This window comes from Cynocephalus volans, chromosome X, assembly GCF_027409185.1.
Source record: "Cynocephalus volans isolate mCynVol1 chromosome X, mCynVol1.pri, whole genome shotgun sequence".
Classification (NCBI taxonomy): Eukaryota; Metazoa; Chordata; class Mammalia; order Dermoptera; family Cynocephalidae; genus Cynocephalus; species Cynocephalus volans.
Window position 1 is genome coordinate 17,236,979 of NC_084478.1, and position 7,149 is coordinate 17,244,127.

Genomic DNA, 7,149 nt, shown 5'->3' on the forward strand with positions numbered 1-7,149 from the left:
TACAAATGCACATACAACTCCCAAAAATAAGCAATAATGTTTAGCCATAGAACAGTCTAAAATTTACATGCAAGAAGAAAATACTCTTATACAATAGAGGCACTGTTCTGGTGATCCATCAAGCAGAAAAGGTGCTATCTCAGCTTGGAGGGTCTACATTTGGGTTACTTCCTCGCATGCAGGAGTTCTTCAATAATATAGAGGGCTGGCCGGTTAGCTCAATTGGTTAGAGCACCACCTTGTAACACCAAGGTCAAGAGTTCAGATCCCCATACAGGCCAGCTGCCAAAAAAAAGGGGAGAAAAAAAAAAAGAAAGACCAAGTTTAAAAAAATAGAGTACTTTGCTTTCATCTAAATCAGGGTTTCTCATCCTCAACCCTATTAAGGTTTTGTGCTAGATAATTCTTTGTTGTGGGGTCTGCCCTGTACCTTGTGGTTTCTTTAGCAGCATCCCTGATTTCTACTCACTAGTCATGATAACTCATAATAGCTCCAGACATTGCCAAATGCCACTGGGGGTCAAAATTACCCCCAGTTGAGAACCACTGATCTATTTTGGTAACAGTCCCCCACAATAGCTCCTTCCAGAGTAAGGGGAGAATCTTCCCAAGGATAAGTGAATGTATTCAACAAATACATATGAGCATGGGTTGGTCTCGATGATAATGTTGAGTGAACACAGCAAGTTGCAGAATGCTTTGCATAGTATAATACCATTTATGTAAGTCTTAAAATCACAAAAACTTATAATGTATATTATTTATAGAAACACACATATGGAGTAAAATCATAAAACCATGAACATGAAGAATAAACACCAAATTAATTACTATGGTTGCCTCTGGAAGAAGAGGGAAGGAATTAAGACAGGCTAAGATTACAAAAGAAAATTCAACTGTATCTATAATGTTTTGCATATTTTAAAAAAGAGATCTAAAGCAAATACTAAAGAATGTTATCATTTTTTTAATTCCAGCTAGTGCATATATGGATATTATGTTACTCTACAAACTTTACTGTGTTTTTGAAAGAAAATCGTAATAAGATATAAAAAATACAGTTTAAATTTTACATAATGTTCTTTGAAGCTGTGTGTTATTATTTTTTCAGTCATCTACTGTTTTATATTATTCATACTGCTGCTTGTCCCTGCGATTATAGGTAGCTGTGAGGTGGCGCAATTTCCTAACTCAAACTCTAATGACCACCATTATATTAACTCTCTTACCTTCTATTTATGAAGTACTTTGTCTTTTCCCAGTACTCTTACATCTATCTTCTCATTTTATGTTCACAGCTTCTCTCACTATCAATCTTAGTTTGGACTGTATTGACCATGTAAATGTATAGAAAAGGCTTCCATGAAAGCTTTTCCTTTGGCAGCTATCTTAGTTTGGGTTACCCCAGATATCAGCCATGAGACATTAGATCTTAGTGCAAGCGGTTTATTTAGGAGGTGATCCTGCAAAGTGCTGGTGGGGGAAGTGAGACAACGAAGGGAAGCAAGCTAATAAATAGCACATCATAGAACAGGCTACAGTTGAGGGCTATTGAAGCTCAATCCTCTTCATTGTTTATACATTTTCTATGTGGCTTTCATGTTCCAATGGCAGAATTGAGTAGTTGTGACAGATCCTGCAAAGCCACCTGGCCCTTTACAAGAAAAGTTTGCTGACCTCTGCTCTATGCCATAAAACTAACAGAAAAGTTCATATTTTCAAGAATTTTGAGAGCTTCCAGTCCAAACAGGCTTTAAAAAAAAAAAAAAAAAAAAGACCAGTAAAGGGATCTTAACCCCTGACTTGGTGGTTTCAGCACCACGCTCTCCCAAGTGAGCCACAGGCTGGCCCTCAAACAGATTTTTAAGAAGGAAAATATTGTTAATTATTACTCATAAAAATTCTATTTTTATGAAGCAGGTTAGGAGCAAAATAATATTTTTAAAACATTTTACGTAAAAACAAATATTGGCCATTTGTCCTAAAAAATATGTCAAGATCCAAGGAGAAACTCGAGGCAGTTACATCTCTACTGTGGAATAAATTGTAAACACCTAGTTCAGACATAAAAAATGTAATCATTTATTTTGCCAAACCGCAACTAATTAAAAATTATGATGATAATGATTCAAGACTATGTTCAGGCTTAGTGCAAGAGAGGGCCGTAAGTGCAGTGGGCATAGGAGGGGAGAGTGGTGGCCAGTATTGAATGCAGAAACATAAGCACAGCTACCCATCATGGGATGGGAGGAGAAAAAGACAATGAGAGGGAAGGGACACTTAAGCTTCCCTTCCTGTGATCTCAGGGAGAAGCAAGGCTGATGAAAGAAAAGCCCCAAGCAGGAAAAACGGAGCTGGTGGCCTTGACTCCTATTACTTGAGGTAGGTTTGGAAAGTGTGTGAAATTGGCAGCCTTTTTTTTAAAAAAATTAATAGACTTTATTTTTTAGAATTTAGTTTTAGTTTTACAGAAAATTGAGCCAATTGAGTTTCTGTATCTCCCCCTCCCCCTCCACAGTTCTCCCTATTATTAACATCTTGCACCAGTGTGGTACATTTGTTACAATTAATGAATCAATATTGTACATTATTATTAAATAAAGCCCATAGTTTACATTAAGGTTCCCTCTTTGTGTTGTACAGTTCTATGGGTTTTGACAAATGAGTAATGTTGTGTATCAACCATGTATCTAACTATCATATGGAATAGTTTCACCATCCTAAAATTTCCCTGTGCTGCATCTATTTATACCTGCCCTGCCACCCACCCTCAGCCCAATCCCTTGACAACTGCTGATCTTTTTTTACTATCCATAATTTTGCCTTTTTCCAGAATGTCGTACAGCTGGAATCATATAGTAGGGAGCCTTTTCAGATAGACTTCTTTCACTTAGGAATATGCATTTAAGGTTCCTTCATATCTTTTCATGGTCCTGATAACTCTTCTTTTTTTTCATCACTGAATAATATTCCATTGTATGAATGTACTAAATTTTGTTTATCCATTCACCTGTTGAAAGACATCTTGGTTGTTTCCAGTTTTTGACAATTAAATTATATTTCTTCTTGTGTGTATTTTTGATAGATTGTACCTTTCAGAGAATTGGTCCATTTCATATAAGCTATCAGATTTGCGGGCATAGAATTGTTCATAATACTCCTTCATTATCCTTTTGATGTTCATGAGATCGGTATTGATGCCCATTTGATAGTAATTTGTGTCTTCTCTTTTTTGTTCTTGATTAGCCTGGCTAGGGGGTCATCAGTTTTAATGATATTTTCAAAGAACCAACTTCTGGTTTTGTTTATTTTCTTTGTGCTTTTTCTCTTTTCAATTCATTGATTTCTGCTGTGATTTTTACTGTTTCTTTTATTCTGTTTGCTTTAGGTTTATATTGCTCTTATTTCTCTGGTTTCCTAAAGTGGAAACTTAGATTACTGTTTTGGTCTTTCTTTTTTTCTAATAATTTTCATTTGGTCCTATACATTTCTCTCTAAGCGCTGTTTTTGCTGTACCCAACGAATTTTGATAAATTGTATTTTCATTTTCATTTAGATTAAAATAATTTTAAATTTCTCTTGAGACTTCTTTGACACATGTTATTTACAAATGTGTTTAATGTCTAAATATTTTGGGATTTTCTAGCTACCTTTCTGTTATTGGTTTCTAGGTTAATTCCAATGTAGTCTGAGAGCAAACTTTGTATGACTTTTTTGTTTGTTTGTTTGTTGCTTTTCAATTTGTTAACATATGTTTTATGGTCTGTCTTGGTGAATGTTCCACGTGAGCTTGAGAAGAATTTGTATTTTGCTTTGTTGGATGAAATAGTCTGTAAATGTCAATTAGATCCAGTTACTTGATGGTGCTCTTCAGTTCAACTGTGTCCTTACTGATTTTCTGCCTGCTGGATCTGTAAATTACTGATAAAGAAGTGTTGAAGTTTCTAACTACAATAATGGATTTGTCTATTTCTCTTTGCAGTTCCATCAGTTTTGCCTCACATATTTTGATGATCTGTTAGGTGCATGTATGTTAAGGATTGTTATGTCTTCTTGGAGAACTGACCCCTTTACCATTATGTAATATCCTTTTCTATCCCTGATAATGTTCTGAAGTTTGCTTTCTCTGAAATTAGTATTACTATTCCAGCTTTTATTTGATTTTTATTATCATGGTATAACTTTCTTCATTCTTTCACTTTCAATCTAACTATATCTTTATATGTAAAGTGGTTTCTTTAAATATAATAGAAATTATATAGTTGGGTCTTGTTTTTTATTTTTTAAGTGTACAATTCAGTGGTTTTTAGTTTATGCATAGAGTTGTGCAACCATCACCATAATCAATTTTAGAGTATTTTTGTCACTCCGAAAAGAAACTCCATACCCATTAGCAGTAATTCCCCACTTCTCCCCAGCATCCCCTGCCCCCACCCGCTGTTCTAGGGAATCATTAACCTGCCGTCTGCTTCTACAGATTTGCCTATTCTGGACATTTCATATAAATGGTATCATGCAATATGAGGTCTTTTGTGACTGCCTTTTTCACTTACCATAATTTTTTCAAGATGTGGGTGGGCCACTTACCGTAATGTTTTTTAGCTATGTGTACATGGGGTCTTGTTTTCTTTAATACACTCTGACAGTCTTTGCCTTTTAATTGGTACATTTATACTATTCACATTTAAAGTGATTATTGATAAAGTTGTATTAATATCTACCATGTTTGTAACTGTTTTCTATTTGTTGCATTTTTGTTTCTTTTTTTATCTTCTCCCCTTTTTCCTGCCTTCTCTGGTTTTGAGTGTTTTATATGAATCCATTTTCTCTCCTCTTAGCATATCAATTATTCTTCTTTAAAAAAACTTTTTTTAGTGCTTGTCCTACAATTTGCAATATACATTTAAACTAATTTAAGTCCACTTTCCAATAACACTATACTGCTTCATGGGTAGTGCAGGTATCTTATAACAGAGCATTCTCAATTCCTTACTTCCATCCCTTATACCATTACTGACATTCATTTAACTCATCCATAAGCCATAATCCCCAATACATTGTTGCTATTATTATTGCTTTGAAAAGTTATCTATTACATCAATTAAAAATAAGAAAAATAAAAGATTCTATTTTACCTTTATTTATTCCTCTCTAATGTTCTTCCTTTTCTTTCTCAGGTCAGATCTGAGTTTCTTTTTTAAAAAAAAAATATTTCAAAATTTAGTTGTATGTATTTGTGGGGCACAGTGTGTTGTTTCAACACATATCATTTTCTTTCTCTCTGAAGAACTTATTCAAACATTTACTGCAAGGAAGTTCTATTGGTAAGAAATTCCCCCAGTTTTTGTATGAGAAAGTCTTTTTCTCTTTTTTCCTTTAGAAAGAATATTTTGCTGGATAAAGAATTTTGTGCTTGTGTTTCTTTTTTTTCTTTCAACACTATCAATATTTCACTTCATTCTCTTCTTGCTTGCATGGTTTCTGATGAGACATCTGATATAATTTTTATCCTTGCTGCTCTATAGGTAAGGGTTTATTTCCCCCTCTGGTTTCTTTCAAGTGTTTCTCTTTGCTTTTGGTCTCCTGCAGTTTGAATATGATATGCCTAGGTGTAGATTTTTTGATATTTATCTTGTTTGTTGTTCTACGTGCTTCCTGGATCTGTGATTTGGTGTGTGTCATTAATTTTGGAAAATTCTGAACTATTATTACTTCAAATAGTTTTTCTCTTTTTTTACTTTCCTATCTTTCTAATATTCCCCTCATCTATATGTTACACCTTTGGTAATTGTCCCACAGTTCTTGGATATTCTGTTCTTTTTAAAAATCCTTTATCTTCTTTGCATTTCAGCTTGTGAAGGTTCTACTGACATATCATCAAGCTCACTGATGCAGCAATTTCTAACCTATTGATGAGCCCTCAAAGACATTCTTCATTTCTCTCACAATGTTTTTCATTTCTAGCATTTCTTTCCTTTTGATTCTTTTTTAGAATTTCCATCTCTATGCTTATGTTACCCATCTGTTCTTGCATGTTGTCTGCTTTTTCCATTAGTGCCTGTTCTGTTTCAACTCCACACAGGGTACTGCAATTTAGTTCTGGTGCTAACAACCTGGAGTTAGCACCAGATCCCACAACTTAATGGCTCAGTCTTCCACAAGGCTACCTCTTACTTCAGGTACTAGTCACAGGTGGGATCCCCAGGCTTCCTGCACTCTAACTGGCTATAAATTTGGGGGTTCCCACAACCATCTCAGTTTTGATAATTCACTATAATAACTTACAGAACTCACTGAAAGGGCAATAGTTACAGGTAAAGTTTTATTATAAAGTATACACCTAGTACAAGTTCTTAAAGGGCCCTAGATGCAGTGCTTCCATACCCTCTCCCCATAGAATCTAGGCATATTACCCTCCCTGTACATCAGTATATTCTGTAATCAGGAAGCTCCACTGAGCTTCAGTGCCCAGAGTTTTTATATGTGGTATCATTACACAAGCATGATTGAGTAAATTATTGGCCACATAATTGATGGATCTTGGACACAACTGGTGCCATTGTACACACAATAAGCACAAAATAGCCACCAGCCTTGTCTTCCACTCCAGCACCAAACCCCTCCGCCCTTCCCTTTATGAGAAGCCTCATGACTTATGCAAAACAGAAACCCTTTTGCTTCTGCAAGGGCACCGTTCTCCACCCTGGTTGCACAGCTTCAGCAGTAGAGTAATGCCCCTCCTTGATGGTATCAGCCAGCCCTTGGTTCCCTATATAAGCTCTCTCACCCCCAAGCCTAGTGCTTTCCTCTGTTTTGAGAGCAGCTCCGGGCTGCCTTCCACTTTGAGTGCAGCCTGGCAGATGCTTTTCCTTTAGTAAAGCTTGATCGGTACCCCACATCTAGGCTCACTTTCTTTTGATGATTGAGCTCAGTCTCCAGCCCTCTCCTCACTGGAGGTCAAACGCCCAAAATTCCAGACTTCTAATCATGTGTTTGGTCTTTCTGGTGACCAGCCCCCATCCTGAAGCTAACTAGGAGCTGACAGTCACCTCATTAGCATAACAAAGACATTCCTATCACTTAGGAAATTTCAAGGATTTTTAAATTCTTTGTCAGGAAATGGTTTCAAAGACCAGATAATTTTTTTAT